We start from the raw sequence: 26,968 nt of genomic DNA on the forward strand, positions 1-26,968 counted from the left end.
TGTGAAAGGGAAGAGGGCGGCCTATGTAAAGATGAGGCGTGAAGGTTCAGTTGGGGCGATTGAGAGTTATAAGGTAGCCAGGAAGGATCTAAAGAGAGAGCTAAGAGCAGCGAGAAGGGGACATGAAAAGTCCTTAGTTGGTAGGATTAGGGAAAACCCAAAGGCTTTCTATAGGTATGTCAGGAATAAAAGGATGACTAGGGTAGGTATCAGTCCAGTCAAGGATAGTACTGGGAAGTTGTGCATGGAGGCGGAGGAGATTGGAGAGACACTAAATCAATACTTTTCATCAGTATTCACTCAGGAACAGGACATTGTTGCTGATGTGAATATTGAGTCTCAAGTGATTAGAATGGATGGCCTTGAGGTATGTAGGGAAGAGGTCTGGGGAATACTGGAAAGGATGAAAATAGATAAGTCCCCTGGGCCTGATGGCATTTATCCTAGGATCCTCTGGGAAGCTAGGGAGGAGATAGCGGAGCCATTGGCCTTGACTTTTATGTCATCGTTGTCTACGGGAATAGTGCCAGAAGACTGGAGGATAGCGAATGTGATCCCCTTGTTCAAGAAGGGGAGTAGGGATAGCCCTAGTAACTATAGGTCAGAGAGTCTCACTTCTGTTGTGGGCAAAGTCTTAGAGAGAATTGTAAGGGATAGGATTTATGAACATCTGGATAGGAATAATGTGATCAAGGATAGTCAGCATGGTTTTGTGAAGGGCAGGTCATGCCTCAGAAACCTTATTGAGTTCTTTGAGAAGGTGACCAAGGAAGTGGACGAGGGTAAAGCAGTAGATGTGGTGTATATGGATTTTAGCAAGGCGTTCGATAAGGTACCCCATGGTAGACTAATGCAAAATCTATGGAGGTATGGCATTGAGGGTGCATTAGAGGTTTGGATTAGGAATTGGCTGGCTGGAAGGAGACAGAGGGTAGTAGTTGATGGTAAAGGTTCATCTTGGAGTGCAGTTAGTAGCGGTGTTCCACAAGGATCTGTTTTGGGACCATTGCTGTTTGTCATTTTTATAAATGACCTAGAGGAGGGGCTGGAAAGCTGGGTGAGCAAGTTTGCGGATGACACGAAAGTCGGTGGAGTTGTGGACAGCGAAGAAGGATGTGGCAGGTTACAGCGGGATATAGATAAGTTGCAGAGCTGGGCAGAAAGGTGGCAAATAGAGTTCAATGTAGTTAAGTGTGAAGTCATTCACTTTGGTAGGAGTAACAAGAAGATGGATTACTGGGCTAATGGTAGGCCACTTGGTAGTGTGGATGAGCAGAGGGATCTTGGTGTCCATGTACACAGATCTCTGAAAGTTGCCACCCAGGTAAATAGTGCTGTGAAGAAGGCATATGGTGTACTGGGCTTTATTGGTAGAGGAATTGAGTTCCGGGGTCCTGAGGTCATGTTGCAGTTGTATAAGACTCTGGTGCGGCCACATCTGGAGTATTGTGTGCAGTTTTGGTCGCCATACTATAGGAAGGATGTGGAGGCATTGGAACGAGTGCAGAGGAGGTTTACCAGGATGTTGCCTGGCAAGGTAGGAAGATCATATGAGGAAAGGCTGAGGCAGTTGGGACTGTTTTCATTGGAGAAAAGAAGGTTTAGGGGTGACTTGATAGAGGTGTACAAGATGATTAGGGGTTTAGATAGGGTTGACAGTGAGAACTTTTTTCCGCTAATGGAGTCAGCTGTTACTAGGGGACACAGCTCTAAAATAAGGGGTGGTAGGTATAGGACAGATGTTAGGGGTAGATTCTTTACTCAGCGGGTTGTGAGTTCATGGAATGCCCTGCCAGTAGCAGTGGTGGACTCTCCCTCTTTATGGTCATTTATGCGGGCATTGGATAAGCATATGGAGGTTATTGGGCTAGTGTAGGTTAGGTAGGCTTCGGTCGGCGCAACATCGAGGGCCGAAGGGCCTGTACTGCGCTGTATTTTTCTATGTTCTATGTGTTAATCAGTTTGACATCTCTGCTGAATAAGCCTTGTTTTCTTAATAAATTAATAATGTTAGTGTCTGTTGGTAAATTCTCTTTGATTTTTCTTTCATTCTGAACTTGTTACAGATCGACTATACAATTGGTCATATCAGGAACTGGGTAAAGCATTTAAATTCATGTTGTGACTAGTGGAATAGTGGGACTAGACAGAGAGCTTGCACTCTCCAATCCTGGCATAATCTACAGGGTAGATGATGTTTACAGGTTCCAGCACTAAAGCAAGATTGTCTACTCAGGGCTGTCTTGAAAATTCAGCATATTTCCATTACCGTAGTGATGTTGGCTTGCTTGGAAATTGTTAGTAGGTTACTGCTTTGCTAATTTCACTTCAATTTCTCATCCACAAAACCATCAATTATACTTGCATTTCTCTTGCACACAATCAATGATTAGCCAGTCTCTCTGTGCAGTCAAGGCTAATGGGAAGGCTAATTTGCAAGTTCATCTCCAACTCTTCCTCAAACTTCAAGCATGAGGCCAGTATTTATCTTTGACTACAAAGGTCTTCAGCTGAAAACAGTGGCAGTTTACAGCCCTACAAACAAAACAGTGTTTCAATTCCTCTTTCTTTCTTATCCTCATCCACATCCAGCAAGCGAAATCAGAGTTCACATAAAGTAGGATGATGGTAACATGAATCAGATAAAAAGTAGCCAATATCAAGGCAATGATGATAGTAAAGTAACTTTTACAGATAGATTAAGCAGTGTCAGCATTGGCTAGCTGGTGGCATTCATACTCTGCATCAGATAAGGTTTGGATATACGTCCCAACTGAAGTGCAGATTGGTTTTTGCACTCTTGGGCACGGGTGTCATTGGCTGGGTCAGCATCTAACCTAGATGTTCTGAAATTTGCTACATTAGCTGCTTTAATTGTTTCATTCAAACACAGTGTAGAAATATTAATTTTATGCAATCTTGACAAACAGGTCAACCATTATATGCCTCATCCTATTTTCTTTTCCATTGACTCCAATTGAATGCAAAGTGAGTGTGTCGTATAATGTGAGAATCCATTAGTGCCCATTTCTAATCACAAAATTCTGTGCAAGTGAACCTCAGTAAATTTGTCAAGTAATGTATTTCAAAGTTATCGCATTTTCTCCAACTGAGATCAGCTGGTGGTCCCTGGTATTTAACCAACTGATCGGTGATGAAATAAAGGGTTTATTCTGTCTTTAACATTTTTCTGGAAAGCCATCAAGCCAGAAAAATTAAGAATGACAGGAACCTTACTTTACATCTACCTGAGAGGGCTGAATAGTTAATGGGAAAGACTGTAATGTTTGAACTTTCAAATTTATTCCTTTATTTTCTACTTAAAACTAAGAAGATATTTCAGATGTCTTACGCTTTGTATAACTGCTGCAACGTTTAGTTTTTAACTTTGTTCTTTCTTTCTACCTTGTTCTTAAGATTCTGTCCCTAGGTACTTGTACCTAAAGTAGCACCTTGTGGCGACATTACACACTTTTCACTGCACTGTTGTACTTCAGTATGCAACAATAAAATCAAAATCAAAATGTCTCAACTGAAAGCTGAAATATCCAACAGGGCAGCATTGTAATGTACGGTCTGCGTATTAAAACTGCAACCTCTCCATCAAGATGTGAGAGTTCAGCCAAAGTTGACACCATGGACTAATTGATGACAATTGATTTCTGAGATTAGACAATGATTACTTTATCATTAAGGTTCCTGTCATATTGTTCGAGGGAGATTTATGATACTTATTCATCTAACATTTCCCCTGATCTTATGAAAACGGATTTCACAAAAGGGCACATTCCTCTCTATTAAGTCTAACATTTATCAAGTGATAAACTCTCACCTTCATCTGCGCAAAAAGTATTCCCACAAGTAAAACATTAGCTTTTTGCTCCCTAGTTCATTCTTCCAACAGTTGACATTATGTCAGTGGAGCAATTAGAATAAAAAAGCTTTAAGGCACCAGGGAATGCCTAAACATCTGCAAGACCAGTCATTAGTTGGGTGGGGAGGAACAGTGAAGAAAAATGCTTACACTAACTTACTTCTTGTGTTACAAATTGATAGCACAGATCAGCAAATTGCTTTCCAGAAAAATGTTAAAGACAGAATAAACCCTTCTTTTCATCACTGATCCGTTGGTTAAATACTAGGGACTGCCAGCTGATTTCGGTTGAAAAAAATTAAACAACTTTGAAATACATTTCTTGACAAATTTATTGAGGTTCACTTGCACAGAATTTTGTGAACAGGAATAAATGGGCACTAATGGATTCTCACATTATACGACACACCCACTTTGCATTCAATTGGAACCTATGGAAAAGAAAATAGGTTGAGACATATGATGGTTGACCTGTTTGTCAAGGTTGCATAAAATTAACGTTTCTAAACTATGTTTGAATGAAACAATTAAAGCAGCTAATGTAGCAAATTTCAGAACATCTAGGTATCCCACAGATAGTGAAATACTTTTGAAACACAATCACCTTTACAAATAGGAATTGGACTTTGCCAACATTTTAGTTGGTGGGCTAATCGATCTGTTTCAACATCGCCCTGACAACAGCAGATAAAGTGCTATTATAGAATGGCTGTTAGCATAAGGAAGGCTCTGGAGTAGTGGTAATGTCACTGAACAAATCATCTTCTCATGGGAGATTCCAGGATCAAAGGGCATAATCTCAGAGTAAAATGTCATCCATTTAAGGATATGGAGGATTTATTTATCTCTGAGGGTAGTGAATGTGTGGAATTCTTTACCACAAAGGGCTGTCAAGGCTGAATATTCAAGGCTAAGATAGACAGATTTTTAATCAGTAAGGCAATTAAGAGTTATGGGGAAAAGGGAAAGGCAAGTGGAGGATTATCAGATCAGCCATGTAGAGTAATCACTGAAGCAGCACAGCCTACACCTGCTCCTGTGTCTTATGGTCTTATAGATCCATCTGAGACAACAGATGAAGTAAGGTTGAAACTTTGATGGGACACGAAAGTGTCAGTAGTAGGTCTACAAAGGAATGTTGTGCAGCCTGTACAGAAATAAGCATAGATGAAACCATTCAGTTATCATCTAGATGTCAGTATTTTTGCATCTCCAGAGGAATACCATTTAGGTAACAAATGGGCAGTCAAATTGAATTTGACTACAGTATTGTCTCTTTTTTTTACACTTCACCTTCAAAAATGCAACACTTTGCATGTTATCAGCTTATCCTTTGAAATATCTGAGGCAAACACCTTCCATTGGAAAAAAGGGCTTCCAATGAATGGTCAAGGACGTTGCAGTGATTTTATAGCCAATGAGGCATTTTTGAATTTTAGTCACAACTCTAATGTAGCAATATCTGCATTCAATTTGTCCATGAGTTCCCACACATGGCAAGAAGTCAAATGCAAAATCACCTCTTACTTTTCTACATGTTGATGATTAATAAATATTTGCAAAGACACTCTGTCCATTTTGGACATAGGGTCAGTGTGATTTATTATAGAATCCCTACAGTGTGGAAACAGGCCATTTGGCCCAACAAGTCCAACCCTCTGAAGTGTAACCCACCCAGATCCAATCCCCTATCCTATTACTCTACATTTACCCCTGACTAATGCATCTAGTCTATACATCCCTGAAAACTATGGGCAATTTAGCAAGGCCAATTCGCTTAACCTGCACATCTTTGGATTGTGGGAGGAAACCAGAGCACCCAGAGGAAACAGGCACAGACACAGGGGGAAACATGTAAACTCTACACAGTCGCCCAAGGCTGGAATCGGATCTGGTTCCGTTTCACTGTGAGGCAGCAGTGCTAACCACTGAGCCACTATGCCGTCCTTAAATTTGAATGTATTTTTCATTTCATTTGTGTTAAACTTGGATTTTTAGACTTTGGATTTTTCTCTGTGTTTGAAGAAACAATGGCAGAAATAGCTGGGAGAAATCCATCAGGTCTTGCAGCATCTATGGAGGGAAGACAGAGTTAATGTCTCAGATCCAGTGAATCCTCTTCAGAACTTGTGAGTGTTTCTGTAGCCATGGTGATTTTTAAATAGAATTTGTGAGTGCCAGTTGTCAGAACTAATGGATTTTTATTTATCTTCAGGGGTATTATGACCTAGTAATGTAAACTTCACGGTTAAGGCTAGAAATTACAGGATTTCTTTTTTTCTCCATTTCGTGGTAACATCTACAGTTTAGGGAGGAAGAAAGGTTGAAAAAGAAAGAGAGAGAAAGAGGGAGAGAGGGTGAGGTGGAGAGAGAAAGAGAGAAGTACTCAGTTTCAGTTTCACTTTTGGGGAAATTCTGCAAAAAGTCCATGCGTAAAGCTACTGCCGAGAAGGGATAAAGTAGTTATATTTGTTACCATTAGATAATATTAGAAACAGAAACTAGGAATAGTTCCAGACCAAAAGTACTGGTAAATACTTGAAGAGGTTATTTGACGCTGGGTCTGTATAAGTTCAGGTTTGTGATAGCTCTAGGAAGAAGCAATCAGATTTTTAGACAAGAAGTTGAAGTCAAATTGAACCCATTGAGGTGTAAGAGGAAGCAGTTTTCTGGTGTGAGTACTAAAGAAGGGTACTGTACATCAGTTCTTTGGTACTGTGGTACATAAGTATTTTGAATATCTGTAAAGGAGAGTTTTGAGATTAATGGGATTATACTTTATTGTGTGTTAAAAATGTTTAAGATTGTATTATACATAAATAGATTGGCTTCCTCTATTTTAACAGAATTTCCCACGCTTAATAATTTTAGGTTTTATTGTTAGAAACAAATTTGCAAACATTGAGTGCTTATGTTTCAGTTAGAGACCATCTTGGTTAAAACCAAAACAAAATATTATTTATCAGGCCAGAATTCAAATTGGGATGGGCTGGGATCATGGAATTTTTACATCCACTTAAGAGGTCAAATGGAGCCAAGCTTTGACATCTTCTCTAAAACTTAGACCGGTGGCAGTGCAGCATAAATTTAACACTGCACTATCGTCCATTACATTGTCAACTTCACCCCTGTCAAAGTAATGGAAGTCAATCAACAATAGTGATGATGCATCAAGCTAAAACTTGAGGCATCTTGTGCACAGTGATAGTGCCCCTGCCACTAAGCCAGATGCTCTAGGTTCAAATCCCACTTGATGGCTGAGGAAGGCGTGTCCACATCTAACCAGATTAATTATAAACTTGTCAGTCCTTCTAGCACATCTCGATGGCAGGCAGCAAGAACAGGGGAGACTCCTGATTGGTCAGCCATGTGATGGAGAAACTGTTGGCCCCTCAGCCATCACTCTTTTAGATTTTATCCCCCACAGTTTGGAAACAGGCCCTTCAAGTCCACACACACCAACCCTCCAAAGAGTAACCCACCCAGACCCCTAACAAAGGCACCCTAACACTATGGGCAATTTGACATGGTCAATTTACCTGACCCACACATCTTTGGATTGTGGGAGGAAACCCATGCAGACATAGGAAGAATGTGCAAACTCCACACAGACAGTTGCCCGAGGCAGGAATCGAACCCAGGTCCCTGGTGCTGTGAGGCATCAATGCTAACCACTGTGCCACCGTGCCTCCCCAGGCAGGGAGCAAACCCAGGTTCTGTGTAAAGGTTTCCATTGCCACAGCATCCTCAGTAAGCTGCCACACACCACCAGAAAACCATGAACTCCAGACTGAAATTATATGTGGCTTAGAGAAACAAAGGTTTGCATTTGTGTATCCTCTTTCAAGACAGCAGGATATGCTAACACAAAGTCATAGAGTCATAGGGATGAACAGCATGGAAACAGGTCTTTTGTCCAACTCGCCCATCTAGCCCCATTTGGATAAAGTATTATTTAAACTGAGTCACTGTGGTCATGCATATATTGGGCAACTTGTGCACAGAATAAGCTCCCACATGTTAATAACCACATAGTCATAGAGATGTACAGCATGGAAACAGACCCTTTGGTCCAACTTGTCCATACCTACCAGATATCCTAACCTAATCTAGTCCCATTTGCGAGCACTCGGCCAATATTCCTCTAAACCCCTCCTATTCATATAAATGCTGTAACTGTACCAGCCTCCACCACTTCCTCTGGCAGCTCATTACATACATGTACCACCCTTTGTGTGAAAAAGTTGTCCCTTAGGTCCCTTTTATATCTTTCCCCTTTGACTCTAAAGCCATGCCCTTTAGTTCTGAACGCCCCCACCCCAGGGAAAAGACCTTGTCTATTTACCCTATCCATGCCCCTCATGATTTTATAAATCTCTATCAGGTTATCCCCCAGCCTCCGATGCTCCAGGGAAAACAGCCCCAGCCTATTCCAGCCAGATTCAATGATGTTGAACGAGGGTATCATATGAATTGCATCTACTTATATACTATAGCTGTTTTACACAATTTTATGTGTTGAAATGTAATGTGCTGAGTGATCGAAAAATATAATTCACGCTTGTATGAAATTCTACAAAAGATACACCACCCCCGATGGGTTCTGCCGCTGGTGGGAGAAGAGTTCAGCTCCAAACTCGTCACAGTCGAGGCGAAGATGGACAAATTCCTTCACTTCCGCAAGTATGAAACTTATAAAGACATGTGTCATTCGCTCTGCGTTCAAACGAGAACACACCAACGAATTGCAAAGTTTGCGGGGGGGGTGGTGTTCTTTCCAATGAAACACCGGGGGAATAAAAAAAGAATATCAGAATAACATTTGGGGACATCGGGTTTGTCGGGGAAGGTCAGTGAAAGAGAAGAACATTTGGAGTCATTTAATAAAAAAAAATCTGACCGATCAGTGAAACTCATTAGCCCAGGGCGAATTCCAGTTTTCACAATTTCCGGGGAGGTGGAAGCAGGGAGAGGGTAAAATGCAATTTGTTGCAGAACCTGTCACATTGATTAAGAAAGAATAGGAAACAGCTCTAATGCCACGCCTGGCTATGACGCTCCAGCACAGAGGGAGCAGAGGAGGGAGAACTCACTTCTGAGTGTGCGACTGTTTCAGTCAACCCCCCTTCTTTAAAAAAAAGCGTGAGATCTGTGCGGAAGAGCCGAGCTGTCAATGAAAGGGGTTAAAAGACACAAAATGAAGAGGAAAAATAAATCTACCTATTAGCCCCTCACACACACGCGCTCCTGGAGGATCTCAAAGCATGGGACTGGGACCTGGAGCTGCTGTTAGGTGTTAAAGTATTCGGCAATATGTGGTAGGAAATTTTTAAGGCTGTTTGTCAACATGTTGTTAAAAAAATACGCGTGGTTAAAGCTGAGCAACAGAACTTGATCCTTCGTGAGGTCTTTCATCGTGTTTATCACAAAGTAGCAAAAAACATTTTTTTTTGGGTGGTGGGGGAAGTCCACTTTAAAAACAAACTTCTCCTGAGCAAACTCGGTAAAGGTTATTGTTTTGTTTTTGATCTGTGTCTTGAGTGAAGGCTGGGTGGTGAACATGTTTCGCGTTTACGTGTGGTTTGTGGACAAGGTCTGAGTTAGTATGTGTGTGGGGTGCATGTGTGAGAGACCAGCGTCCAGAGAGGGTCAGTGCAGCTCTTACTGAGGGGTGCTTAAGGGCTGAGGAGATTGAACAGAAATGTTCGGACTGAATGAAGGATGTGTAACCAGTTTTAAGATCAGTTGGTATAAGAACCAGAAAAGACTTTTTTTGTTTAACTCCGCGAATTGTGATATGCAGTATACTGCCTGACGGGGTAGGAGAAACAAATAATGTTGGAAAGGACAATGTGATAAATACTTCGCATGTTAATTGGGGGAAGAGGAGTGGGACAGATTCCCTCATAGAATCAGTCTGGGCACGATGAGAAAGCGGGGAGTCACAGTCTCGGGATTGGAGATGATAAAATGTGTAGCTGATTGGCCTCCCCCTGTACTTCGTGCTTCTGTGAGAGGATAAAGGGGTGAGACTGTTCAGGACTGAGATCAGGAGAAATTTCTTCGCTTGGAGGATAGTGAAGTTTTGGGATTCTCTGCCCCAGAGGGTCATGGGCAGTCAGTCGAGTCTTTTCAATGTGAGGTTGGGGAAGGAGACATTTAAGGGATACTGCCTGTGCACATTGGATTGCAGAGAAACTCTGAAGGGGAAAATCACATCACCCGGCTTCTGTTTTTTATGATCTTGTGATAGGATGAGCAACCTCCTTCGGTGCTGTCTGCTTCTCTGATATTTTGGGTAGACCAGTATTTCAGGAGCTTATCAGCAATCCTCTATTGAGATGGAAGCTTATTCTATCAGTAGGATCACTAAGATTTGTTTGATATGAGTTGGAAGACTTTATCCATTTTCATTTCAAAAACTTTGACCCTAGATTTCCATCATCAGCCCAGCATCCTGATGTGTTTTTCCATGGTCTCCCTAATGCGGTGATGATTTCTTTAAAATCTTGCCATCGTCGCTTTGCACTCGGGAACACCAGTGAGCAAGAGTTGAGATTATCAATCATATGCCCGTGGAATAAAATACAGGATAATAGAGCCTTGCGCGAGGAAATAACTTAAATTGAAGGGTTCGGGTTGTCATTAGAAGATACAAAACTGGTCCATAGATGCCTTTTCATATTTAGCATACACTTAGAATGGTTGACTTGTAATTTAAGTTCTTTCAAACGCAGTCTAATTATAGATGTGGATGAATTCCATTGCATGAATTGCAACAGATGAAGATAAGTAAAGGAATTTCCTCAGTTCAGTAAATGACTTCTAAATTTAATGAAGTGCATTCAGTGTATGAACAGTGGTTTCTGAGCACCAACCTCATCACACCCACTGACCACTGTCTCAGGCTGAACCAGGCTGTCTGCAAATCTCTCATTCTATTTCACCTTGAACTGAGTTCCTGAACCTATTTGTGCCTGTCAAACATCACTTGTCCCTGCCCCTCCCTCAGATCATCTGTTCCTGAAATTGGCCAGCTTCCTCCAATCTACTCTCTGTAAACTTGTGTTTGTTCAAAACTCTGCTGTCTATACCTTGATTCACACTAAATCCCATTCAGCCATCTCTGCTGTAGCCACTGCCTACATTGACTCCTGACATGTTAATGCCTTGATTTTAAATTCTCACCGTTGTTTGCAAATCCTTTGTCTATGTAGCCTACTACAGTCCTGCTATCTTCTGTGATCTCCAGGTCTAGCCTTACTGATGTTTAATTGCAATCGTCTTCCACTGCCTTTGCTCTGATTACAGCTCTCCAACTTTCTACCCCTCTCTATCTTTGTTTCAAATTTTCATCAAAATCTGTACCTTTGACTATTCCGAATATTCCCTATAAATTTGCTGACATGATGAGTTGAATGATCTCTTCCTATGTTGTAAATTTCCTGTTCTAACCTCCTACATTGGCTCTGTGTCATGTTTTAAACTATGAAGCAAGCTCCTCATGCTCTTAATTAATAATGCTGGTGCATTACAGCTGGTGCTTTGTGAGTGCAGATGTTGACCCTCCTGCTAACACAGTATTTTTACCATTCTGGGGCTTTCCTAGAATTGAAGGAATCTCAGGTCACATCAACTGACCTCTAAGTGTTTAACTCTCAATAGTTCATATTTGATACAAATTTATTCTACAGACACCTGCACCAATCAACCACACCGCCCTGTGGCCCAACATTTCAGCTTCCTCTCCCACTCTGCCTAGGACATGGAGGTCCTGGGCCTCCCCTTCACCACCGTTCCCTCACCACCAGATGCCTGGAGGAAGAATGCCTCATCTTCCACCTCAGAACACTTCAACCCCAGGGCATCAATGTGGACGTCAACAGTTTCCTCATTTCTCTTTTCCCCACCTCACCCCAGTTCCAAACTTCCAGCTCAGCACTGTCCCAATGACTTGTCCGACCTGCCTATCTTCTTTTCCACCTATCCACTCCACCCCCCCGACCTATCACCTTCATCCCCTCCCCCACTCACCTATTGTACTCTATGCTATTTTCTCCCCACCCCCCACCCTCCTCTCACTTATCTCTCCACTCTTCAGGGTCTCTGCCTGTATTCATGATGAAGGGCTTTTGCCCGAAACGTCTATTTTACTGCTCCTTGGATGCTGCCTGAACTGCTGTGCTCTTCCAGCCCCACTAATCCAGAATCTGGTTTCCAGCATCTGCAGTCATTGTTTTTACTTACCGCCACTTAACCCTACCCCATCCAACTAAAGGCAAGTCAACATTCATTGCAATGTAATTGGAGTATAAAAGTAAAAGTCTCATTCACATTGCACAAGGAGTTAGTGCACCCCACTGAAATAGTTAAAAATCAAACAACAGCTAACTACCTGATGAAGGAGCAGAGCTCTGAAAGCTTTACTTTCAAATAAACCTGTTGGACTATATGCTGGTGTTGTGTGATTTTTAACTTTGTCTGTCCCAGTCCAGCACTGGCACCTCCACATCATGGCCACCTGAAATACTGTGCAGATTTCTGGTCTCTGTACCTCAGGAATGTGCCTTCGAGAAAGTGCAGTGAAGGTTCAGTAGACTGGTTCCTGTGATTAAAGAAAAATGGTTTATGAGGAGATAACAATGCAAATGAAGTCTATTTATCCAGAGTTTAAACAAATGAGAGTTAAAACATATAAAATCCTTTAAAGTCCAACAGGATAGATTCGAGAAGGATGTTTCACATGCTGTGAAGGTATACTAGAGATATACATACTAGAGATTGCAGTTTTCCGAGTGGGAGTTACCCATTTCTGAATGAGATGAGAAGAAATGACTTCACTTGAAGAGTTACAAACTTTTGGAATTCCCTACTGCACAAAACCATGGATGCTCAGTTGTTGGGCATTTTAAAGTTAGACTTGTGCAAAAACTAAGACAATTAATGTGGCATGTTGCAATTAATGTGATACCATAAGAGTCCATGCTGGATGACCTTTGGTTCACAATCTGTGCAAATAATTTGGTTGTGGGGACCAGTTGTAATATTTCCATGTTTGCCAGCGACACCAAACTGGGTGGGAACTTAAGTTGGAAGGAGGATACAAGGACACTTCAAGTGAACTTGGACAGAAAAAGTGAATGGGCTAGAACATGGCAGATGTAATATAAATTGAATAAGTTTTAAGTTATTCACTTTGGTAGAAGGGAAATGGAAAGGGAGACTATTTCTGAAAGGGAGAGAGATTGGGAAGTGTGAGTATCTAAAAGGATCTGAGTGGTCTTGTTTGTGAGTGAGTGTGCAGGTGCAACAAGCAATTAGCAAGGCAAATAGTCTATTGGCCTTCATTACAAGGAAATGTGACCACAGGAGAAAGCTATCTTGCTGCAGTTGTGTAGAATCTTAGTGATAAGGCACCTGGAGTATTTTGTACAATATTGACACCCTTATCTAAGGAAGAATATATGTGCCACAGTAATAGTGCAACAGTGGTTCAGATTAAATTTAACACAGAATTATGGATGTTGGAAATCAAAAACGAAAACAAAGTGCTGGAGAAACTCAGCATCTCGAGAAAGAAAAACAGAGTTAATGTTTCAAGTCCAGTGACCCTGTGTCAGAACTCAAGAACTGAGTTTCTCCAGCACATTCTGTTTTTCATTTTGTTTCACGTGATTCATCCCTGGGGTGGCAGAAGGGAGATTGAGGAGACCGGATCTTTAACGTGTAGAGCTTCAAAGAACTAGGGGGTGGTCTAGTTGAAACTTACAAAATTCTCATGGGGTGAGTCACGGGTAATGTAGTTAAAATGCTTCACTTGACTGATAAGTTTACGTATGGCATGGTGGCTCAGTAGTTAGCAATGCTGCCTCACAGCTCCAGGAATCTGGGTTCGATTCCACCTTCGGGTGACTATCTGTGTGGAGTTTGCATGTTTTCCCTGTGTCTACGTGGGTATGCTCTGGTTTCCTCCCACCATCCAAAAACGTGCAGGTTAGATGGATTGGTCATGCTAAATTGCCCACAGTGTTCAGGAATGTGCAGGTTAGGTGGATTAGCCATGGGGAATGCAGGGTGACAGAGACAGGGCTGGATCTAGGTGGGATGCACCTCAGAGGGTCAGTGTAGGCTCAATGGACCAAATGGCCTGCTTCCATACCATCAGGATTCTAAATCAGAAATGGGCACATAATCTCAGTGTAAGTGATAAGTGGTAAGTGAGGAGGAATTTCTTCAATAAGAGGATGGTGAATCTTTTGGAAATCTCTGTGCGAAGGGATTATAAAGACTTGCTCATTAACCATGTCCAAGGCAAAAATGAAGGCATTTCTATCAATTAAAGGCACAATGGGATACATTGATAGTGCAGGAATGTGGCGTTCATGTAGAGAGGAGTCTTGATCTCATTGAATGGCAGAAGTCTTGAACTGAATCACTCCAATTTCTTATCCCTTTCTCCAGCTTCCTCCCTGCAAGTGCTTGCATGTTAGCACTTTCCCCTCCCTTTTTAATTTTAAGTATACAAACAAAACACACTGACCAGAGAAATAGTAAGTATTTATAAAGCATCATATCATTTCTTTAAGAAATCCCAAAACGCCAGAAAAAGCCACAGTGATTTGCTTTTGAAACTCAATCGCTGTTGATGTTTTAGAACATTGTACCAACAATTTGCAACATGGGGACATGCCTCAGAGAGAATGTCAATAAAAACATGATCATTTGTTTTCTGTTATGGGAGAAGTGTTGGCCAAACAGATTCCCTGCTCTCAAATAGCGTCATGGGACTTTCTTTAAAGCTCTGCCAGTGTGCAGACTGAGTCTCACTTCAAGATTTAATCAGAAAGGCAGCACTGTTAGCACTAGCACCATACCGTTTCCTACTTTGAAGACCAGCAGTTGTAATTTTGTGTTGGGATTTTGTAGAATTGGGAATGAACAAAGGAAAAAAAACTTGCATTTTCACAATAATTTATCATTCTTTTTGAAATATGTTCGGTGTTCTAGATACTTACGGTTTTTAAAGGAACTAGAGTTAAAGAGGTAGATTGTACAATATTAATATTTGGTTCTGAAAGATTTTACAAATTACGTACTTATTGTTCCAACTTTCTGTACTGTGCAGAAATTGCTGACTATCAGTATCGTTGGGAGGGACTTTGTATTATATGCACTGTCCTGATTTTCAGACTCAAGACATATTTAAAATGCTCCATATTGTAAGCAAGTTTGACCCCACAGTTAAAACAAGTTGAATAGAAATCAGTTATATTTGCATCAGTTTATTGGATTGAGTGCTTTTTTTAATCCATCTAGTCCAAAATGTATTATTAGACCTTCTAAAAAGATTTGGTCCAATTTTCTGCTTCTCATAGTGCCTCTACAGTGCAGAAAGAGGCCATTGAGCCCATCGAGTCTGCACTGACATTCCAAAGAGCATTCCCACCCAAATGCCCTCCCCCATCCCATCACCATGGCTAACCCACCCAGCCTGCAAATCCCTAAACACTATGGAGCAATATTTAACATGGTCAATCTACCCATCCTGCACAGCTGTGGGAGGAAATGGAGCACCTGGAGGAAACCGACACAGACATGGAGAGAGTGTGCAAACTCCACTCAGACAGTCACCTGAGGTTGGAATTAAACCCATTCCCTGGTGCTGTGAGGCAGCTGTGTTAACCACTGAGCCACCCCAAATTCTGCAAGTACTCTGCAAATTCAACTCACCTGATGTCAATCTTAGACTTTTTGGCTTTAATCTTGCAAATATTTCTTTATCAGATAATAATCCAATTTCCTTATGAACAGTTTGTCTGCCTCCACCAGACTCCCATGTAGTGAATTCCCCAAATATAACCAAGTGCTGTGAACAAAAAAATTCCTTATTTCATATTCATTTCTTTGGCCAATTAACTTAAATCTACACTCTCTGGTGCTTAATCATTCCAACAATGGGAACAGTAATGACTTGAAAAACAAAGTGGAGAGATAATCTCTGGTCACTGTGTGCATTGTAAGCAACAATGCCTACACTTTAAGTTATGATATTGTTACACATCATGACCAGAGTAATTGTTCCCATCATAGTCTATGATCTATTGCTGTATTGTTTGGATGACAGAAGCAACAGCATTACAAGGTCTGAGATGTAGATTGCTACATTCACTGCAACGCTTCACTGCAAACAAAAATTTGTTTTGAATGTCTGTTTTCTTCCAGTCCCTGCTACCTCTTGGCAGGAATTGAGAAGATTTTAGAAGTCCATATGCAGCCCGTATTGAAAGCAAACCATTAATCAACAAGAGCTCTTACTGGGGATTTGTGTGATTCCAAGTTGAGAAGAAAAGCCAGTTCTATTTCTCTCTGTTGAATCAGATTAAATTTGCACATGTGCACAATGGTTATTTTGTAACTTGGCATGATTGTGTCTGAGCTGAAAATGTATTGCTGGAAAAGCGCAGCAGGTCAGGCAGCATCCAAGGAGCAGGAGAATTGACGTTTCAGGCATGAGCCCTTCTTCAGGAATGAGGAAAGTGTGTCCTGCTTTTCCAGCAACACTGAAGAAGGACTCATGCCCGAAACGTCGATTCTCCTGCTCCTTGGATGCTGCCTGACCTGCTGTGCTTTTTCCAGCAACACATTTTCAGCTCTGATCTCCAGCATCTGCAGTCCTCACTTTCTCCATGATTATGTCAGGACAATCACACAGCATTCTACCAATAAAATGAAGGAAGAGAAATTTCCATTTCTGTAGCACTTGTCTTGAGTTCAAGATGCCCCAAAGTACTTTACTAACAAGGAAATAGCTGTTTTGTCACCATTGTAATATGGAATGCCAACTTGCACATAGCAGTTTCTCACAAGCACCTCTGTGCATCTTTTGTTTTGTTCTCCAGCACTTTGTTTTCATTTCAGATTTCCAGCATCCACAGTGTTCTGCCTTTAGAAGTCTGGATTATGTGTTTGACTCCACACTCTGGCCCGAGCCTGTGACTTTCCAATGTGGTAATAATCTAACTATAATTCAAGCTCATGCTGTGACTCAGTTTCATATTGAAGTGAAGGGATAGATGCAAAAGATAATTTTCACTGGAGCATAGCTGGTTGAGGGGTGACCTTAGAGAGGTTTATAAAATCAGGAGAGGCATGGATAAGGTGAATGACAAAGGTCTTTTTCCCTAGAATGGGGGAGTTTTAATCTAGGGGGCATGTTTTTCAGGTGACAGGAGAAAGATTTAAAAACTACGAGGGGCAATTTTCTTACACAGAGAATGGGTCGTGTGTGGAATGAACTGCCAGAAGAAGTGGCAGGTGCAGGTACAGTTACAACATTTAAGAGACAGTTGGATAAGTTCATAAATAGGAAAGGTTTAAAGGAATATGGGCCAAGCGCAGACAGGTGGGACTGATTTAGTTTGGGAACATGGCATGGACTGGTTGGACAGTCTTCATGGTCGAGAGTGTAGTGCTAGAAAAGCACAGCAGGTCAGGCAGTATCCGAGGAGCAGGTGAATCAACATTTCAGGCATCAGCCCTTCATCCGGAACGACAGTCTTCATGTTGTTTGACTCTATCTCAAGATGCTACGTTGCAGGAGAGCTTTTCCTGATGTATTGGATAATATTTAGCACTTGCTGAACATCAGTTAAAAAAAAACAGATTACCTGGTCACCATAACATTGCCATTTGATGAGTCTGCTGTGCTCAAATTAGATGCTGCATTTTCTACATTACAACGTTGAATTCAAAATTTGGAGATGCCGGTGTTGGACTAGGGTGTATAAAGTTAAAAATCACACAACATCTGGTTATAGTCCAACAGTTTAATTGGAAGCACACTAGCTTTCGGAGCGACGCTCCTTCATCAGCTACCACCTGATGAAGGAGCATAGTTGATGAAGGAGCGTCGCTCCGAAAGCTAGTGTGCTTCCAATTAAACCTATTGGACTATAACCTGGTGTTGTGTGATTTTTAACTTTGAATTCAAAAGTGTGTCACTGGCTGTAAAGCATTTTGGGTCATGAAAAGCTATAGAAGTATTTGTTATTTTTTATCTTTTAAATAAAATCTATTGTTCCTGTAGTTGTGAATAACAGTCATTTATCAATTCTACAATGAACTCCAGATGAAGAAACAGGTGAAAATGTTGGAAATAATGAACACCATGTCCCTTTCCATTAGACAGTAAAAACACATTTATGATTTGTCATTCTGTTTCTCAGCTGATCATTCTGATGAACATCTACATTTCAGCTACAAATTTATAGCAGAAAAGAACACATTGTGATTCAGTTTCTGAGTCACGTTAGACAGGATGTAGATGTGGTATGATGGTCTTTGGGAGAAGCGGTTGACTTTGGGCTTATAGTTCCAAAGCTGTTCCATCACTGGATTGTTTCTTTGTCCTGATTTCTGGGTGTCTTGCTGACTATTGGAGATTGATGGAATGATTAGTCAGTAATGTAATTATTGTATGAGGCATCTGTTGGCTTGTAACTTGAATATAAAAGGAAAACACTGCAGGTACTGGAAATCTGAAACAAAGACAAGCAAGCACTAGAAATACTCAAATGTTCAGCTGTTCAGTAGGGGGCCTAGGCGGAGTAAATTGGTAAAAGCTTTTTGTATACATTGAAAGATGGAGAGTGAACAGGTTGTAGGTTTAAGGTAGTTGGCAAAAGAAACAGTGGAAACTTGACAAGTTCCAAATGAACTTTTCATTTACCAAGTGGCCACGGTTAGCAAAGTGCCCTTTGGGAGTACAGTGGTCACAGGTTCAATCAAGGCATTCAAGGGAATTGGGTACCATCTGAAAAGGAGAAATGTACAGGCCTATGAGAACAAGGTGGAATATTAGCAATTAGTGCACCATTCATTCATATACTGTACCCTCCATTGACACAATGGGTTGAATGGTCTCCTGCGCTGTAAATATTCTGTGATGCTGAACAAGTCAATGGCATATGTGCAGGTAAACAAGGTGAATGTTTTCGGAAGATTACTTCACGTTAGATGGATTGTAATAGTATATCCTCACTTTCAATTTCCATTATTCCAACTTGTTAATTTGACCTTTCTCTCATACAAATGTTAAGTATATGGACTGCCTACTTTATTGATAGCCAACACCCATCTTAGCCACGTATCATCAGCAACAACTAAGACGTTAGAAATGACTGAAAATTACCAAGCTTATAATCTTAAAAAAAATATTTTGTATAGTGTTTCTCACACCTTTGAGTCCACCTACAAAGCCCATAAAATATTTTTGTTTTTCAGCCACTTTTGCAGATGCAAACACGGCAATCAATTAGTCCGCTGCAAGGTCCAACAAGAAAAAATCTATTGAGTGAGGTTTAATGCACTGCTGTTTGGGGGTGGAATATTACGAAGTTCTACAAAGAAAATGTGTTGTTCTTCAGGAACGTGATATGAGATCTGTTGCGTTCTGACCAAGGAGGCAGTCAGGTCTTCATTTTAAGTGATTCCTCACAATGGTAGTTACTCCAACACTGCAGCGCTCCCTCAGCACTGTACACATGTGCCAATCAAGTTCAGATGCTCCTGTCATATATGTACAAAGTTACAAATCACACAACACCAGGTTATAATCCAATAAGTTTATTTGGAAGCTCTAGCTTTTGGAGCGTTGCTCTTTCATCAGGTGTAGAGAATAAGATTTTAAGGCACAGAATTTATAGCAAAAGTTTACTATAAATTCTGTGTCTGAAAATCTTATTCTCCACAATCACCTGATAAAGGAGCAGTGATTCGAAAGCTAGTACTTCCAAATAAACCTGTTGAACTATAACCTAGTGTTGTGTGATTTGTAACTTTGTATACGCCAGTCCAACACCAGTATCTCCAAACCCTGACTGTCAGATATGGACAGGGCTACCACTGAGCCACGTTAATGCTGATCTTTACCTGAAAATATCTGCAGCTTTGTATCATATGGCTGCTACTGGCTGAAATATAACTTCTTTCTTGAGAGGCTACTTTGGAGACCAATACTTTTCACAGCAGGAATTTGTCTGCCATTGTCTGTGCATTTTTCTTGTTGTGGGCAGCAAGGACACAGTCACCTGTATATAGAAACTCTCTGATTACTGTCTCTGTGACTTCGATGGAGACATGGTTGAGACAAACTGGAGAGCTCCCTCAAATGCAATTTAATACTGATACCTGCAGGCATGTCACCACTGAATTCTTTCAGCTGTGCATCAAGGTAGGAATTGAAGAGTGAGGAGACTACGACACATCCTTGTTTAACAAGGTTGTTACTAGGAAGCCAACAGACCTCTTACATCACAAACATATCCATCAAGCAGTTAGTACAAGTTTATTCAGACATCCTAGTTTGGAGAACAAATACCAAAGACCAGGTTCACTTACACTGTCAAAACTTTAGTTCAGACTAGAACCAGCAGGTATGGATAAGATTTGGATCCTTTGATTGATTAATTGATTTATTGTCACTTGTACCAAAGTACAGTGAAAAGCTATGTTTACGAGCAGTACAGGCATATCATAGTAAACAAGGATGTACAGATCAAAGAGACTTAGAGGCACACAGGTTACATTGCATAGGATGTGCACTAGGCTAGATCAACCTTGGCAAGATCAGCATTATTTGTGGCTAGAGAGTTTGTTCATCAGTCAAATAACGGCTGGGGAGAAGCTGTTCTTGAACCTGCTGGTGGGTGTGTGTGTGTGTGTGTGTGTGTGTTCAAGTTTCTGTATCTTCTGCCTGACAGAAGAGGTTGGAGGAGATCGTTACCAGGGCGTAATGCACTTTTTCTTGAAGTTGTTTGCTGTTAGGATAGATAGACAGCCTTGGAGCTCTATTATACTTGGGGGTCTAATCCATCGTCATGACAACAGTTCACCCAAAACTTCATAATAATTCTGGGAGGATGTCAGCTACAAGGATGCTTGGTAAGAGATCTAGTAGGATCCTTTTGAGGATCGGAATATGATTGAGAGAAGATTCATTCGCTGAATCCAGTTTTTAATCCTTTCTGCTTCTAGATGCTGACTACATAATTAGCATCCTTGAGGAGTATTTGCCTAATCCCGGATATTCTTGAAGGTAGTCGTAAGTTTGTTCAGAAGCCTTGTACGGTCACATTTCAAAATCTCTGCTGGAAGGCTGACTGGGCAAGCGGTATTGCCTTGTTTGGTTGATCTGAACTTCATGTTGAGGTTGTACAGGATATTAGTGAGACATTTTCTGGAATCCAGTTCTGATCACCCTGTTAAAGGAAAGATATTAAGCTGGAGAGGGTTCAGAAGAAATTTGCCAGGATGTTGCCAGGGATGGAGGGTTTGAGTTATAAGGAGAGGCTGGGATTTTATAGACAATAGGTGCATGAGTAGGCCAATCTGCCCTTTGAGCCTGCACCACCATTCATTATGATCATGGCTAATCATCCTCAATCAGTATCCTATTCCTGCCTTATCTCCATAACCCTTGATTCCACTATCCTTGAGAGCTCTATCCAACTCTTTCTTAAAAGAATCCAGAGACTGGGCCTCCACTGTCTTCTGGAGCAGAGCATTCCACACACCCACCACTCTCTGGGTGAAGAGGTTTCTCCTCATCTCTGTCCTAAATGGCCTATCCCTTATTTTTAAGCTGTGTCCTCTGGTTTGGGACTCACCCGTCAGCGGAAACATGTTTCCTGCCTCAAGAGTGTCCAATTCTTTAATAATCTTATACGTCTCAATCAGATCCCCTCTCAGTCTTCTAAACTCATGGGTATACAAGCCCAGTCGCTCCAATCTTTCAACATAAGATAGTCCTGCCATTCCAGGAATTGACCTTGTGAACTTATGCTGCACTCCCTCAATAGCCAATTTTGTTTCTCTGGAGGGTAGGAGGTTGAAGCCTGACCTGAAAGAGGTTTATAAAATCATGAGGGGCATAGAAAAGGTGAATGGCAGATGTCTTTTCCCTAAAATGGAGTATTTCAAGACCAGGAGGCTTATTTTTAAGGTGAGAGGAGAAAGGTTTTAAAAGAAAGGTTTTTTTACATAGAATATGTGGATGAACTTCCAGAGGAAGTGGTGGATGCGGGTACAGTTACAACATTTTAAAAGACATTTGGATAGGTACATGGATATGTAATGTTTGGAGGAATATGGACCAAATGCAGGCAAGTGGGACTAGTTCAATTTAGTTTAGTTATGGTCAGCATGGACTAGTTGGACTGAAGGGTCTATTTCCGTGCTGCATGGTTCTATAATTCTAAATGAAGAATCATTACCCAGTGCTAATCTCCTTTAAAATAGAGATAAGATGAAATCTTTAACTTACAGGGCCGTGAGTCTTTTGGAACCTGAAGACATGGGGAAAGCAGATCCCTCAAAATATTATTAAGGCAGAGTTAGATTCTGTTAAGCCAGCGAGTGAAAGCTTATTCAGGGAAACATTATTTGAGGTTCCAATTATAACTGCCCTTATTCTATTAAATAATAGGGCAAGATTGAGAAGCTGATGGTATACTTTTGCTCCTAGCATGCTTTGCCATTCAATAAGATTGTGGTAAATATATTTGTGTTTTGAGTTTTTCATTCCCACCAACCCCAGACAACCTTTGAGTCTTCTGCTGAACAAGATTCTGTCCATTTCTGGCGTAAAAATATTCATTGCACCCATTGTCAACAAATTCTGAGGTGGAGGTGTCCAAAGTTATTCAATAGTCATTTACAAAAAAATCTTCTCACCTCTGGAGTTAAAAGCGACCCCTAATTTTATCTTGTATGTCTTCTTGGGGAATGGTCTCAGGGAAGTCATATCAAGGTGATTGATAGGAAAAAAATGAGGGTCATCCTATTTTAGAGTCTAATAAATTTGAGCATTGTGGACCATGTCTCCTGGGAAAACGGTGCAAAAACAGAAACATAGAAGCTGAAGTATGCCATTCACCTGATTGTCCAACTCAGTCCCCTGTCCCTGCTTTCTGCCCATACCTTTAACCCTAAGAACTATATCTATCTCCTTCCTGAAAACATTCAATGCTTTGCATCCATCCCTTTCTGTAGCGGAGAATTCCACAGACTGACCACTCTCTGGTGAAGAAATTTGTCCTTATCTCAGTCCTAAATGACTTTCTCTGTACCCTTAAATTGTGATCCCTGATTCTGGACTCCTCGGTCATAGGAAACATCCTTCCTATGTTTATCCTGTCTAAATCTGTTAATACGTTGATAGATTTCTCTAAGATGACCCTTCATTCCTGTTAAAAACTGTGCAGTTGAAGGCACATGCTAAAATTTGGTTCCCCATCCTTTTGAGGACCATCAGCGCCAACCTTGCAAAGTTCGATATGCCCATAAAAAGATAATACAACTGTGCTGCTCCCCGCCCCAACAAAGTGTCAACAATAGCATAAAGTATCAGCTCTGATGGACCGTGCTGATCCTGCATCAGACTCTTCAATCAGTAGGGAAACCACAGAAGACAATGAGAACATTCAGGCATATTAGAACACTGAGAACTCTACTCCAAGGATGTCATGAGAAGGTGCCGTACATGTTGGACGTTTCCATCGGTCCAGTGTTTAGTTAATCTTGGAAGGAACCTGATTGTCAGAGTGGCCTTTGTTTCAAATACAAGAACTTTCATTGAGAAATAAAAAACTTGGATTTATACAATATCAATCATTTCCTCAGGACATTCCAAAATGACTCACAGCCAACAAAATCATAAATTTTTTCAAGTGCAGTCACTCTTACAAAGTTTAACAACCACTGGAACCAAAAGGCCACAAAGAACGTGGGGAAGAAATGTGCATTTTAACTCAATTAAGCAAAACACTGTCCTGGCTGGAAATCGCAAATAAAAACAGAAAATATTCAGCAGGTCAGGCAGGCGAGGGAGCAGGAGTTAACGTTATCAAGAGAGGAGGCTTCACCAGAAAGCAGTTTATGTTTTGTGCGGATTAGTTTCGGGGAAGAAAGCCTGACCTGAAATGCTGCCATCAGTTCTTTTCCACCTACCTGCAATGCTTCATTTGAGCAACAGAGCAAGAGCACTAGACTTATCCATAAATTATGCACTGAAATCTCTGGAGTCAGTATTGAGCCCATAACTTTCTGACTCAGAAATAAACAAGAAATTGAGCTGTGGCTGATGTTTCAAGCTCTTTTGCCAAACAGTTTAAAATCTGTTAAAAAGATTAAAGCTGCTCAATTTATAAGACCAATTGGACTACTTTCTCAAGGCACAGTGTCCTGAATGATCCAATTCAATGCTGTGCAGTTCAAAGATTTGAACAATGAGGGTTATTGAACATGGAACAGTGGAAGGCCATTCAGCCCTCGGGCCTGCTCTGACATTCAGTAAGATCATTGGTGATAGAATGTGGCCAGTGGCCCTTCCTAACCTTTAACTTCCCTTGTCTATCAAAAGTCACACCCCAGACTTGAGTGTATCAATGACCCAGCATCCACTGTTTGCTGAGGAAGAGAATTCGAGTCACAATCCTCAGAGAAAATATTTCACCTCATCTCTGTCTTCAGTGGGAGATGCATAATTTTTAACCAGTCTGCCCTGGTTCTAGGCTCACCCACAGGGTAAAGCATCCTCTCTGCACCCACCCTGTCAAGTCCCCTCAGTATCTGAATAAATTGTTCTAAAATCCAATGGATAGAGGCACAACCTCAGTACATTGACATGTATTAGATTGAACTGGCTGAAAGGCGTTATTACATTTTATATTACATGGGAACTACAATACAAAAAATACTACATCGCAAGAACATTTTTATGAAGCATCTGGGGACATTTTATAATGCTAAAGGTGCTGCCTAAGTATAAGATGTTGAGTGTATAATGATCGCAACAACCACAAGGGCTTAAGCTGAAGTGAAAATCCAGCTGCATGTGTGACCATGGTTTGTAACTCAAGGTCAGTGAGGCATGTCTATGGGTTATCATGGTCTTTTTCTACACTCATGGGACATGGGCATTGCTGGCTGGGCCAACATTTATTGCCCATTCCTAGTTGCCCTCGAGAAGGTAGTGAACTGTCTTCTTGAACTGCTGCAGTCCATGTGTTGTAAGTAGACCCACAATGCAATTGGGAGGAAATTCCAGGATTTTGACCCAGTGAAGGAACAGTGATGTATTTCAAGTCAGGATGGTGAGTGGCTTGCCGGTGGTAGTATTCCCATGTACCTGCTGCCCTTGTCCTTCTAGTTGCAAGTGATTGTGGGTTGGAAGATGCTGTCTAAGGATCTTTGGTGAATTTCTTCAGTGCATTCACTTACGATACACACTGCTGCAACTCAGTGCCAGTGGTGGAGGATCTGAACGTTTGTGGATCTGGTGCCTGTCAAGTGGGCTGCTTGTCCTGGATGATGTCAAGTATCTTGAGTGTCTTTTGATACCACTATACCAGCTAATGAGCTGCGCTTAGAAACACAGTTGATTTAAGCCAAGAACCATCAAAGTCATGAGAGGTACTGTTGATCAGACAGTGGTCAGGGCCTCCATACAAATATTCTGGCTACAAGGGCTGGTCAGAAACTCTGAATTCCAAGATAATTATCTCCTAAAGCTTGCTCAACATCTCCAAAGCACAACTCGGGTGTGATGGGATGTTGTCTCGATGAATACAGCTCCAAAAACACTCAAAAAGCTTGACACCAAAGGAGCCAAAGCCCAATTGATCAGCACCCTATCCACCTCAAACATTCAGTCCCTCTGCCATTAGTGCAGTTGCAGCAATATGTACCATCTACAAGATGCACTGCAACAACCAATAATGCTCTCTTAAGCAGCACTATACATTCATTAACCTCATCAACTACACGGTTTGTAGATGACTTTTTGGCATTGCAAAGATCAGTACTTTTTTTTAATCGTACACTATATGTAAGTTCATTGACAGATTGAGAGAAATTATGTTCAGTTTAAATGCAAGCTTCCCTCCTGCATTACACATATATATGAATCAGATATAGTTTCTTAACAATACTAAACCTGTATAATGCTCTGTTACCAATAGATTTGCCTATTCCAATGCTTTCTTGGCCAGCCTCCCACTTACCACCCACTGTAAACCTGAGCGCATTCAAATCTCTGCTGCCCATGTTATAACTTGTATCAAATTCTCTTTCGCCCCATTGCCTTTACTTGCTGATGTATTCACACTCTGGCAATGTCACGATTTTCATTCTCATCTTATGTTTACATTTTCCCTCCTGATGTCCAGTCCTACAGCAAGAATGGTTCTATAGCTCTTCACACTGATCCAATTCGGAACACTTGGTGCATTCCCAATTTCCTTGTTTCCTAAGCGGTCATACCTTCCACTGCCTCGAACCTAAGCTGATGAATTCCTGTCATAACCCTCTTTATCTCTCAATCTCCGCTTCTCACTCATACATCACTGCTCGCAGCTTCTTTAACGAAACATTTTTTTAAAGGAAGTTGCTGACAATATTGCTTATTAGTCACATTACAGAATTTGAATACCACACAGGACAATTACTTCAATCCTGAAATTGTTCCAAAAGACTGAGCCAATCTGGAAGAGTGAGGCATAGGTTTCAATTCATTGGATCAAGGCAAGTGCCTTTTGAGTTATTTTGTGGTCCCTTCCTCTTCCCAAACCATGGCACAACATTTACAAATCGGTGATTGTACTACCTACACCTCTTTATATAGCCAGTGTTCTTTTTCCTCTTCTCTTGTCATAGTTCTTCATGAAACTTGGTGCCAATGTTTCTCTGATAATTCTCCAGTGAACAGCCCTAGGGTGCTTAAAAGAAAGACACAAAATTATATAATGTCTTTCTTAACGACAGGGAATCCTAATGCTTTCACCACTAGTGACATCTTCTTGAAATGCAGTATTTGTTGAAATGCAGCCAATTTGTACTCAGCAAATTCCCAGAAAAGAGTGCATTAACTACTGGATTATGTATATATGTCCTGCTGATTGGGGAATGTGTGTTGGCCAGGCCACAGAAGAAACTATCCTGATCTTCTTAAAACTCTCTGGAAACTTAAAAGTTAGACCTGAGAGGGAATATGGGGTATTGTGTAAGAAGTGGAACCTCCAACAATGCAGCAACTCC

The 26,968-nt window shown here is 41.1% G+C and overlaps 1 protein-coding gene across 2 annotated transcripts in view; it reads left to right on the forward strand.

The window, feature by feature from the left end:
* Window positions 1–8,947: 8,947 nt before the first annotated feature.
* Window positions 8,948–26,968, forward strand: part of p2ry1 (purinergic receptor P2Y1) — a 38,833-nt gene continuing 20,812 nt past the window's right edge. For both annotated transcript variants that reach the window (XM_060834581.1, XM_060834580.1), the window contains exon 1: window positions 8,948–9,192. The gene's annotated coding sequence lies outside the window, so the exon portion shown is untranslated. The remainder of the gene's footprint in view (window positions 9,193–26,968) is intronic.

The sequence above is a fragment of the Hemiscyllium ocellatum genome, chromosome 13 (genome assembly GCF_020745735.1).
Source record: "Hemiscyllium ocellatum isolate sHemOce1 chromosome 13, sHemOce1.pat.X.cur, whole genome shotgun sequence".
Taxonomy (NCBI): domain Eukaryota; kingdom Metazoa; phylum Chordata; class Chondrichthyes; order Orectolobiformes; family Hemiscylliidae; genus Hemiscyllium; species Hemiscyllium ocellatum.